The 12899-nt window shown below is 43.0% G+C and overlaps 1 long non-coding RNA gene across 1 annotated transcript; it reads left to right on the forward strand.

The window, feature by feature from the left end:
• Positions 1 to 1981: 1981 nt before the first annotated feature.
• LOC132658048 (uncharacterized) lies at positions 1982 to 7005 on the forward strand. Its single transcript, XR_009597044.1, has 2 exons — positions 1982 to 2537; positions 5286 to 7005. It is a non-coding gene; the product is annotated as an uncharacterized LOC132658048 (long non-coding RNA).
• Positions 7006 to 12899: the final 5894 nt, after the last annotated feature.

Consider the following 12899-nt stretch of genomic DNA (forward strand, 5'->3'; position numbering starts at 1 on the left):
CATCAAGGCTGTATATTGTCACCCTGCTTATTTAACTTATATGCAGAGTACATCATGAGAAACGCTGGACTGGAAGAAACACAAGCTGGAATCAAGACTGCCGGGAGAAATATCAATAACCTCAGATATGCAGATGACACCACTCCTATGGCAGAAAGTGAAGAGGAGCTAAAAAGCCTCTTAATGAAAGTGAGAGAGAGTGAAAAAGTTGGCTTAAAGCTCAACATTCAGAAAACGAAGATCATGGCATCCGGTCCCATCACTTCATGGGAAATAGATGGGGAAACAGTGGAAACAGTGTCAGACTTTGTTTTTCTGGGCTCCAAAATCACTGCAGATGGTGACTGCAGCCATGAAATTAAAAGACACTTACTCCTTGGAAGAAAAGTTATGATCAACCTAGATAGTATATTCAAAAGCGGAGACATTACTTTGCCTACTAAGGTCCGTCTAGTCAAGGCTATGGTTTTTCCTGTGGTCATGTATGGATGTGAGAGTTGGACTGTGAAGAAGGCTGAGTGCTGAAGAATTGATGCTTTTGAACTGTGGTGTTGGAGAAGACTCTTGAGAGTCCCTTGGACTGCAAGGAGATCCACCCAGTCCATTCTGAAGGAGATCAATCCTGGGATTTCTTTGGAAGGAATGATGCTGAAGCTGAAACTCCAGTACTTTGGCCACCTCATGTGAAGAGTTGACTCATTGGAAAAGACTCTGATGCTGGGAGGGATTGGGGGCAGGGGAGGGGGCAGGAGGAGAAGGGGACAACTGAAGATGAGATGGCTGGATGGCATCACGGACTCGATGGACGTGAGTCTGAGTGAACTCCGGGAGATGGTGATGAACAGGGAGGCCTGGCATGCTGCGATTCATGGGGTTGCAAAGAGTCGGACACGACTGAGTGACTGAATTGAACTCATGTACCTGGAGCATCCCTGCTGGCTCACACAGTAAAGTGAAGAAGTGAAGTGAAGTCGCTCAGTCGTGTCCGACTCTTTGCAACCCCATGGACTGTAGCCTACCAGGCTCCTCTGTCCATGGGATTTTCCAGGCAAGGGTACTAGAATGGGTTGCCATATGCAAAGCGGGAGACCTGTTTGATCCCTGGGTTGGAAAGATCTCCAGAAGGAGGGCATAGCAACCCACTCCAGTATTCCTGCCTGGAGAATTCCATGGACCCAGGAGCCTGGCGGGCTACAGTCCGTGGGGCCTCACAGAGTTGGACACGACTGAACTACTAAGCACAGTTCAGCACAGCATATGACCTAAGCAAGTCACGCCACATGCTTGTGCCTCAGTTTCCGCATCTGTAAAATGGGGGTAGTAATAGTAAGGACTCCTTGGGTAGTGGTGAGGACTCCATAATGGAAAGTGCTCACAGGTTGATTAATAAATGGTTAACAATGACAGGTATTCATGCCAAGGGAGGAAATCCTCTCCTGGTGGGAAGGGAACTAGACTGCCCACTCTGCTCCAGCTCACCAAAGGGACGGGGAGTGACGAGAGGGCATCCTCAAAGCTTTACAAAGTTACTCTGGGCAAATCAAGGACCATCCCATTACCTCCAGTCACCCTCTCCCCTCCTTCATGGGCCGCTTTTCTATTCTTCCAAGACCATAACAGCCAGGACGTGTCAGAGCAGCCTGACACGTCAGCCTCCCCCATCTGGCTGTGACCACATACCACGTCTTGGCTGATCTCCCCCAAACCCTGCCTTTCTCATGCCCTTCACTTCCCAGCTCAAAAACCAGGCATGGCTCCCCATAACTCCCCCAATTCACTGCCCACCAGCTACCGTCAACCTACCCTTTTGAACTACCTCTTGCTCTCACCCTCCGCTCACAGCAAGTCCACAAGGCACACAGTCTCAGAGGTGCTGAGCTCTGAGCCAGGCTCGGGGCAGGGAGAAAGATGAAGATAGGGCTTGTCAGATCCAGCCAAGCTGCTTTACTCTCTGCCCCAAAAACCAGCCTTGTTCAGGTGTAGGGAACTAGATTTAAAGAAGGTTGAGAAGTGCTTGCAAACGAGACTCTCAACCAGGGCTGGACATTCTTGCAAACGAGATGTTCTGCCCAGTGTAGGGAACTAGGTTTAAGGAAGGTTGAGAAGTGCTTGCAAATGAGACTCTCAACCAGGGCTGAGCATTCTTGCAAACGAGATGTTCAGCTAAAAATCCTGTTTGTTCCCATGGGAAAAGAACATTGCTTGCACACAAGGATGTTTCTCTGATTCCTCAATAGGAACAGACCTTGGGACAAAACGGATTCTAAGTTGATAAGGAAGTTCCCCAAAACAAAGTCTTAGCTGCAGTAAATAAGCCAAGGTAAAGGTTATCTCGCCGTGCGCCTGCGCACTGTATAGTCTTTGAATCATAGTGCTTGGCGGCTTGCCCTGTAGGTTGTTGTGCAAGGGATATAAAATAAAGCAGCTGTAAGAAGCAAGTGTTAAAAATATAAAGATTTAAACCACTCTGCAGTGTTGGTGTTTCATTCCGTCGCCGGCATCTGGCGCCCAACGTGGGGCTCGACGGAACCGAAAGGGTAAGCACCCCGGGGCAAAAGGCTAAAAGGGGGACTTTCGAGAAAAAGAGAAAAGAATAAAAATCCGAAAGGGTAAACACCCCGGAGCAAAAGGCTGAAAGGGGGACTTTCGAGAAAAAGAAAAAAAAATAAAAATCCGAAAGGGAGAGCACCCCGGAGCAAAACGCTGAAAGGGGGACTTTCGGAAAAAAAAAAAAAAAGAACAGAAAAAAGAGAAAAGAAAAAGAAAAAACTATGGGGAATTCCCCGTCTTTAAAGTCACAATATATGGAGCTGGTTAAGGGGCTCCTGCATTCTATAGGAATTAAAACGTCTACTCGCCGCTTGAGTGAGTTATTCTGTCTTATAGAGCAGCATTGTTATTGGTTTCAATATCAAACAGAAGTACAGCTGAATTTAAAGGAATGGAAAGTGATGCAGAAAGAGTTAAGAAGGCAGCATCAAAAAGGAAATGTGATTCCTTTAAGGCTGTGGACTCTATGTAGCGCTATAACACAGGCTTTAAAATTAATGGCTGCTGATAGTGAGGCCCTCTCATGTTATCTTGAGGAGGGGGCTTCATCTCGGCCTCCGCCCAAACCTCCGGATGGTAGTACAGATTCATCCACTGAGCCAGATAGAGATGTGAGTTCTGGGGAGGATTCAGATTCTGTAAAAGCAATGACTGCTGCCTTTTGAAAGGTTTTATTAAATAAAAAACGAACTTCCAAGGCTGTTAACCCTTCTGCACCACCTTACGCATCCCTATTTCTGGTAGCTGCTGACAAGGCTGAGATAGGGAGAGAGAGTCAATAGTTTTAAAAGTACAGGAAAAAGTATATTTTGGGAAATGCTTATTAATGACTCTCGTCCTTTAATGTCACTGATTATTGAAGGTAAACAGTTTGAAAGATTAATAGATACAGAAGCAGATGTTTCGGTTATTTCTCTCCAGCAGTGGCCTAATGACTGGAAAAAAGAAAAAATTCCTCTTGTTTTAACAGGCTTAGGATCAATAGCAGATGTGTGGAGAAGCGCTCAACCTTTGTCATGCCAATTGTCTAATGGAAAGAAAGTATCTATTTCTTTTTACATTGTTAATATACCTATTAATATCTGGGGAAGAGATCTTTTATTTTCTTTAGGAACAACACTCACCATCTCGTCGGAAAACTTGTAGCCACTGCTCAGATTCCTCGAGCTCTCCCATTGAAATGGTTAACTGATGTCCCTAAATGGGTTGAGCAGTGGCCGCTTCCAAAAGTGAAGCTCGAGGCTTTAGAACAATTAGTAAAAGAACAGCTTCAATCTGGCCATATCAAACCTTCTACGTCTCCTTGGAATTCTCCTGCTTTTGTCATTAAGAAAAAATCTGGTAAATGGAGAATGATGACTGATTTAAGGGCAGTTAACAAATGTATAGAACCTATGGGAGCTTTGCAATTAGGTCTCCCTTCTCCTGCTTTGATTCCACAGGATTGGTCTTTGATGGTTTTAGATTTGAAGGATTGTTTTTTTAATATTCCTTTGCAAATAAAAGATAGAAATAAATTTGCTTTTACTATTCCAGTGTATAATAATGGGCAGCCTGTAAAATGTTATCAATGGACAGTGTTGCCTCAAGGAATGATTAATAGCCCTACACTTTGTCAGGAGTTTGTTAATCGTGCTCTTATTACTGTGAGACAACAATTTTCTAATTGTCTTCTCTATCATTATATGGATGATCTTCTATTGGCAGCTCCTAGTAAAGAGGAACGAGATACATTTTTTATTCATGTAAAGAAAGCTTTAAGTGATTTTAATCTTCAAATTGCTCCTGAAAAAATTCAAACTGAATTTCCTATTTCATATTTAGGTGCTATTTTGGAACAACAAAGAATAAAACCTCAAAAAGTCCAAATTAGATGAGATAATTTGAAAACTCTTAATGATTTTCAGAAGCTTTTGGGTGATATTAACTGGTTACGTCCCATGTTAGGGATTCCTACACATCAATTGCGTCATTTATTTTCTACTTTAGAGGGTGATACTGCTCTTAACAGTCCTCGATCTCTTACTTCTCAAGCAAAAGAGGAATTACACTTTGTAGAGCAACGGTTGAATGAAGGGTTTCTTACTTATCTACAACAGGATCAACCTATATATTTCATAGTGTTCCATACTCCCTATTCTCCTACTGGAGTTATTGCTCAATCTGCAGGGTTGATTGAGTGGGTATTTTTACCCAATAACTATACAAAAAAGCTTACTACTTATACGGATAGAATTGCTTTCCTTATTTTGAAAGGTCGAGGCCGTATTACTCAGTTAATTGGAAGTGACCCTCAAACAATTATTACTCAACTTACTTCCACCCAAATTTCTAATTGCTTACAGTTTAATGAAAATTGGCAGATAGCTCTTGCATCTTATTCAGGGACTTTTTCTAATCAATATCCTCAATCTAAAATGATAGATTTTCTTCGACATACATCAATGGTTTGTAAATCTCCTCTATCTAATATTCCGTTGAAGGAAAAACTATTTTTACAGATGCCAATAAAAATACTACTGGCTATTGGACTGATACTACTTCTAAAGTTGTTCCACATTCCTTTTCTTCTGTGCAGCCTGCTGAACTTTGGGCCATTTGTTTGGCATTACAAGATTTTTTGATATTCCTATTAATATTGTTTCTGATTCTAAATATGCAGTCTTTTCATGTATTTATCTTCCTGAAGCCACTCTACCGGTAACTTTAAAAATATTGATAAATTATTTTTTCAGGTTCAACAATTATTAATTAGGCGAACTAACCCTGTCTTTTTTACTCATATTCGAGCTCATTCTTCTCTCCCCGGACCATTATCTCAAGGAAATGAAACTGTAATATGGCAACATTTTGCATTGGTTCCACCTCAATTACAAATGGATGGGCACCCTCAATTACAAGGAGATATATGGAAATTATGGGCAGTGTCAGGTGATCTTACTATGTGGATGGGAAACTTTACTTTAAATATTAATGATCCTAAGGGGCCATTTCAAGTTCATTTGCATATTAATAAATCTTACTCTGCTATAGCATGTGTAAAATTTCCTTATTCTTTACTGTATGGGCAATGGATTTGGAATGAAATTTTGGGAGTTATATCATGTTCTGATTGTAACTTGACTCAATGTATAAATCGTTCTTGGTGGGAAAATGTTGAAAACAAGATGGTCCATTCCAGTAATTATTCTTTGGTCATTGTGAAAGCACGGACTGAACTTTGGTTGCCTGTTAATCTTAGTCGACCTTGGTCGGACTCTTTTGCTGTCACTCATCTTGTGAATGCTGCACAAACTCTTCTCCATCGATCTCGAAGAATGCTTGGCATTGTCATCGCATCAATTCTCGCCGTGGCTTCAGTAACAGCAACAGCAACTGTAGCAGGTCTTGCTTTGCATCAAGGCATACAGACTGCTGATTTTGTCAGGGAATGGCATAAAGATGCTCATTTATTGTGGCAACAACAGCATGATTTGGACGCTCAATTGGCTACTGATGTATTGAATTTACAACACACAGTTTCCTGGTTAGGAGATCAAGTGACTGTGTTAGCTACAAAGAGTGTGTTAAAGTGTGATTGGAACTCATCTCACCTATGTGTAACCCCTGTTCCTTTTAATATGAGTGAGGGTTAAGAAAAAGTGAAAAGGTCTTTAATGGGACACCAGAATTTAACTGCTGAAATTATGGAATTGGAACAAACTATATTGTCAACTTTTAGTAAGACGCTGCCTGATATTCTTGGTTCTGATATACTGAAAAGTCTTCAAGGATTAGGCAACCTTAATCCTTTAGGGCATGTATCTACATTGTTAACCACATCCTTTGTGAATACTTTGTTAATTGTTGCTTTATGTTTTATTGCTTTTATAGTCTACCGTTGCTGGCGAAAAGGGAAACAATTGAAAGAAGCAGCTTTGTGTATTCAAGCGCTTATTCAGCATCTACAAGAAAAGAAAGGGGGAGATGTAGGGAACTAGATTTAAAGAAGGTTGAGAAGTGCTTGCAAACGAGACTCTCAACCAGGGCTGGACATTCTTGCAAACGAGATGTTCTGCCCAGTGTAGGGAACTAGGTTTAAGGAAGGTTGAGAAGTGCTTGCAAATGAGACTCTCAACCAGGGCTGAGCATTCTTGCAAACGAGATGTTCAGCTAAAAATCCTGTTTGTTCCCATGGGAAAAGAACATTGCTTGCACACAAGGATGTTTCTCTGATTCCTCAATAGGAACAGACCTTGGGACAAAACGGATTCTAAGTTGATAAGGAAGTTCCCCAAAACAAAGTCTTAGCTGCAGTAAATAAGCCAAGGTAAAGGTTATCTCGCCGTGCGCCTGCGCACTGTATAGTCTTTGAATCATAGTGCTTGGCGGCTTGCCCTGTAGGTTGTTGTGCAAGGGATATAAAATAAAGCAGCTGTAAGAAGCAAGTGTTAAAAATATAAAGATTTAAACCACTCTGCAGTGTTGGTGTTTCATTCCGTCGCCGGCATTCAGGCTGTACCCACTGCCGAGAAAGCCGTCTTTTCTCTTTGATTCTAATGTCACTATCTGAAGTTAGAAACAGCAGAAACCAGCTGCAGGAAACCAGAGTGTGATCAATATAGCCTACCACTGCTTAAAGATGTGGATGCAGGCTTTGACACGTGGATAGACGTTGGGTATAGACACATATAGAAAAGCATAAGGATAGACAAATGGACATGCTTATAGACACAAAAATAGGCACACACCTATTATGATCCCACCAGCAGTCTGCAAGAGTGTCTTTACATCCTCTCCAACATGCTATCGTCTTTTTTTTTTTTAATTATAGCTACCTTAACTAATGTGAAGTGGTATTTCATTGTGATTTTGATTTGCATTTCTCTAATGACTAATGGGGCTTCCCTGACGGCTCAGACAGTAAAGAATCCACCTGCAATGCTAGAGACCTGGGATCGATCCCTGGGTGGGGAAGATCCCCTTGAGAAGGGAATGGCTACCCACTCCAGTATTCTTGCCTGGAGAATTCCATGGACAGAGGATGTTGAACATCTTCTCATGTACTTATTGGGCATTTGTATATCTTCTTTGGAGAAATGTCCATTCAAGTCCCCTGCCCACCTTTTATTTGGGTTTTTGCATTTTTGTGGTTGAATTGTAAGAGTTCTTTATATGTTCTGGATTTTAAACCCTTATTAGATGTAGTATTTGCAAATATTTTCTCCCATCCTGTGGGTTGTCTTTTTACTTTCTTAATGGTATCCTTTGAGACACAAAAATTTGTAATCTTAGTGAAGTCTAATTTATCTATTTCTTCTGTTGTCTAAGCTTTTGGTGTCACATGTAAGAAACCACTGCCAAATCTAAGGTAAGGCAGGTTTTCCTCTATGCTTCCTTCTAACAGCTTCATAGTTTTAGCTCTTAAAATTTAGGTCTTTGATCCACTTTGAGTTAATTTTTGTATATGACATAAGGAAGAGGTGCTTACCAGCCCCATTTGTTGAGAACATTTTTTTCTTCACTGGATAATCTTGGCACCCTTGTTGAGAACCACCTGCCCATAGAGGTAAGGCTTTATTTCTGGGATTTCAACTCTATCCTACTGGTCTACATGTCTGTTCTTCTGAAAATACCACCCTGTTTGGATTACTTTCACTTTGAACCAAGCTTTGAAATCTGGATTTCTTGAAACCCCATATGGATTTCAGGATGAGTGTTTCCATTTCTGTAAAAGAAATACTATTGGGATTTTGATAGGAATTGCATTGAATCTGTATATGCCATTGGGTAGACTTGTTATCTTAACAATATTAAGTCTCCAAATATGTGAACGTGACTCCATTTATTTTTTTAGAATCCTTTGATTACCATTTTAATAGGGGATTCTTAAAAGTGGTAATGCCTACACAACTCAAAGACTTGAATCCCTAGGGGTTGAATTTGAGGCCTATTGGGAAAGACTCATTTCTCTGACACAACGTAGAATGCTTTCAGAAATACCACAGATCAATTCAGTAGGGTCTATTCAGTGTCCCTTGGCTTGGGGGAAGCCGAGCAGAAAGACAAAGCTTGTTTCAGAGCCTTTGGTCCACGATTCCTCCCGTATGTCAACAAGCAGTATGTGAGAATGCCAGCTTGCTGAGACATGCTTTACTGTCTGGGTCATGACTCAAAATGAACCTCCCCAGGACTTAGCCAGTGGTCCAGTGGTTAAGACGCCACGCTGCCAATGCAGGGAGCTCGGGACTGATCACCGGTCAGGGAGCTAGACCCACATGCTGCAACTGAAAAAAAAATAAAAGAAAGATCCAGCATGCCTCAACAAGACCTGGTGGAGCCAAACCACCACCACCACCCGAAATGGCCCTTCCTGCCCTGACTGGAGCATTCCAAGCCTTCCAGAACTTGCCTGCCTTCTGCACAGGCTAATTTAATTCTCTCCAAGACCCAGGATGGCAGCGAGGGTGGAGCTGCCGAGAGTTCAGGAGTGGAGGCGAAGGTCAGGGAGAGGAAAGGGAGCGACGCCAGGGCGAAGGTGTGAGCAGCGCAGGCGCAGCTCCGTGGGTGGCGCCCTCCACCAGTCACGCGCATGGGGGGCCTAGGGCGCTGGCTGTGCGCGGGAAGCTGCCCGACGCCCATGGGTGGACACGCTCAAAGTCAAAATGCAGAGGAAATTGTTAGCACGCCGGCGTTTTCAGATTATACAGCTGTAATTGATATAAGATTGTACATCAACTATGCGTCCATTTATAGAAAGAAACAGGTTTATGTATGGAAAGATGTGTTGTGGCAAATTTTTCAAAAGGGAAGATCTTTTTCAAAAATGTTCAACAAAAATGAAAGACTAGGACATGAATTGCAGCAAGATCTTTTTTGATCCACTTCCTAAAGAAATGAAAGTGAAAAATTATTAAAATGGGATCTAATTAAACTTAAAAGCTTTTGTACAGCAAAGGAAACCATAAACAAGACAAATATCATATGGTATCACTTATATGTGGAACCAAAAAAAAAAAAGTGTACCAATGAACTTATTTACAAAACAGAAGTAGAGTTGCAGATGGAGAAAACAAACTTACGGTAACCAGGGGTTAAGTGGGTGGCTAGGGCTAAATTGGGAGATTCGGATTGACATAAACACACTGCCATAGAGATACAATAGGTAACTAATAAGAACTTGCTATATAGCATAGAAAACTCCATTCAATACTCTGTAATGACCTATATGGGGAAAGAATCTTAGAATGAAAAAAAGAAGAGAGTGAATATACGGATAACTTACTCACTGTGCTGTACACCTGAAACTAACACACATTGTAAGTCAACTCTCAGTTCAGTTCAAAGTTAAAAGAGATACGAAATTGCTCAGTCGTGTCTTACTCTTTGAGACCCCATGGACTGCAGCCCGCCGGGCTTCCCTGTCTATCACCAACTCCCGGAGCTTACTCAGACTCATGTCCATCGAGTCAGTGATGCCATCCAACCATCTCAACCATCAAATCAACTATACTCCAATAGAAAATTTTTAAAAATTACAAAAGGAAAAAAAAATATTCTTGTTCTGGCCAGTATAAGTTGTTAGATATCCACACTTAACACTTCTAATAATATTCACTTATCTAAAATTACCCCTTGATTGATAGGGTAAACAAGCAAAAAAATAAACCCAAAAGAAAATGACTAACTTACATCCCTATGAGGGCATACCCATATGATGGGACACAGTGACATTTGAGTGAGGGAATATTATGGTGTTTTCAAAGAACATTGGACGACATGAGAAAATACCCATGATTCCATACTAAGGGGCAAAAGCAAGGCAGGCTAGAGTATATGCAAGATGACTCTACATTTGTAAAGATACATGTGTTTGTATGGATGCACAGCAGAACAGATGGAAGGTTAACTGAGATCAATCCTGGGTGGTAGGGGGTAGGGGTGACTTTTAGAAGCAGATTTCAGGGACTTCCCTGGTGGTCCAGTGGCTCAGACTCCTCCTTCCCAATGCAGGGGGCCCCTGTTTGATTCCTGGACTAGGAACTAGGTCCCAGATGCCAAGACTGAGAGTTTGAATGGAGCAACTAAAAGATTCTACGTGCTGCAACTAAGACCTGGTGCAGCCTAATTTTAAAAAAAAAAAAAGTTTTTTAAAATGGAAAAATATCAGTTAAAAAACGTGGTTTCATTTTTTCAAAATTCTCTAATATGCCTGAATTAAAGGCTTAATCTGAAAAAAATACATATATACATCCACATAGATACACACACAAAAGAAAACCAGCATTTTCCTTTAATACTGGGGGTGGAGGGAGCGAGGGGAAAATTAGGGAGAGTAAAGATCTGTCTTCCCTTCATGCAAAGACACATCAAGAAGGCAGCCACTCTCAAACCAGGAAGAGGGCCTTCATCAGCTGTTCGGAGTTGTAGGCTTTTATAATAAACTGGTAATTAGTAAATAAGCTGTTTTCCAGGTTCTGTGAGCCATTCTAGAAAATTACTGAGACTGAGGAGGGAGTCCTGGGAACCCCCAGTTTATAACTGGTTGTTTAGAAGCACCAGAGGCCTGGGGGCTTCCCTGGTGGCTCAGAGAGTAAGGAATCTGCCTGCAATGCAGGAGATCCGGGTTTGACCCCTGGGTGAGGAAGATCCCTTGGAGAAGGGAATGACAACCCGCTCTAGTACCCTTGCCTGGAGAATCCCATGGACAGAGGAGCCTGGTGGGCTACAGTCCATGGGGTCACAAAGAGTCGGACATGACTGAGTGACTGACACTTTCACACTGGAGGCCTGGATTCTGAAGTGGAGGTGGGGGCAGCCTTGGGGGCACTAAGCCCTCAACCCGGGGGTTCTGACGTGGACTCCAGGCATAGAGGGTCAGAACTGAATTGAGTTGTGGGACACACAGCTGGTGTCGGGGAGTTGCTCAGTGAGAGAAAGTCCCCCTTGCCCCCAGTCTGCTGTGAAACCTACTGGGAGCTGCCTGCTGCTCCGGAGGTTGGAACTCTATGCTCTCGCTGCCAAGGGTCGGGGTTTCATCCCTGGTCTGGGAACTGGGATTCTATAAGACGCGAAGCATAGCCCTCAAACCCCAGCTAACCAACCAAACAGAAAGCATGGCGACTGGAGTCAGAAATACTGAGGGCAGAGGAAGAAAACAGCTTTCCCTCTTGCGTGTGAGTTGCTTCCCCTGGACACAGGCTGGGCAGGATGGACTAACAGGGCCTGGAGTTGGAGGAGGCCGATTCTCCTACAGGCCCAGGCCCCGAGCTGCTTACCAGCCCCTGTCCCCTTGAAGCAGCTGCTGCCTTAACAGATTAGCACACATTTAGTGGCTCAGAACCTTGCAAGTGTGTTATCTCACGTTTTGTGGTCAGAGGCCCAGCAGGCCTGGCTGTTTCCCCCATTCTAGGCCCCACAAGGCTGAAATCTAGGTGTTGGCCAGGTGGCGCTCCTACCTGGAGGTTCTGGGGTCGCTCCGCTGGTGGGTAAGCCTGGTTCCATGTGCTGTAGGATGGAGGTGCCTGCCTCTTGGCGGGCGGTGAGCCCCCAGAGGCCTCACATTCCCCGAGAGCAGCTCAGACGCCTCGTCTGCCTCCTCTGTAGCTGACCCTCTCTGACCTCAGGTGGAACCACTTCCCTGCCTTTAAAGGCTCGCGTGGGATTCAATTGGACTCACCTGGATCCTGTCCCTGCCTCAAGATCTTCAACCACATCTTCGGTGTCTCTTTTGCCATGTCAGGCAACATAGGCACAGATTCCAGAGGGGCATCTGATGGTTTTATCCACTTACAGTCTCTGTTTAAACCATCTGTTTCATCAGAGGTTGCAAAAGGGCGGGATTTCTAACTTGTCGTACTTTCAACAAATATTACATAGGATTTTCCACTTAAAAATTTTGTTTCTTTATCAGTCATGGCTGTTTGTTTATCCCGAAATAAAATTTGTATGAGAAAGGCTGGGTTTATTTCTTATTCATTGTTTCCTGAGAAAAAAAAAGGAGGGGGAGAAGGTACCCGAGGTACTTTCAATGATGATCCGTGACTACATGTTTCTTTTTTTTTAATTAAAAACTTTTTTAATTGTAGGAAAATCGCTTTACAATGTTGTGTTGGCTTCTGCCGTACAGTAACCAAGTCAGTGGTAATTATATATATCCCCTCCCTCTTGATCTTCCCTCCCCCCTTCCATCCCCGCCTCTAGGTCATCACAGAGCACCAAGCTGAGCTCCCTATGTTATAAAGCAACGTCTCACTACCTGTTTTACACATGGTAGAATATATATGTTAATGCTACATTCGTCCCCCTCTCTCCTTCCCCCGCTGAATCCACAAGCCTGTTCTCTACATCTGTGTCTCCATTCCTGTCCT

This window comes from Ovis aries, chromosome 17 (genome assembly GCF_016772045.2).
Source record: "Ovis aries strain OAR_USU_Benz2616 breed Rambouillet chromosome 17, ARS-UI_Ramb_v3.0, whole genome shotgun sequence".
Taxonomy (NCBI): Eukaryota; Metazoa; Chordata; class Mammalia; order Artiodactyla; family Bovidae; genus Ovis; species Ovis aries.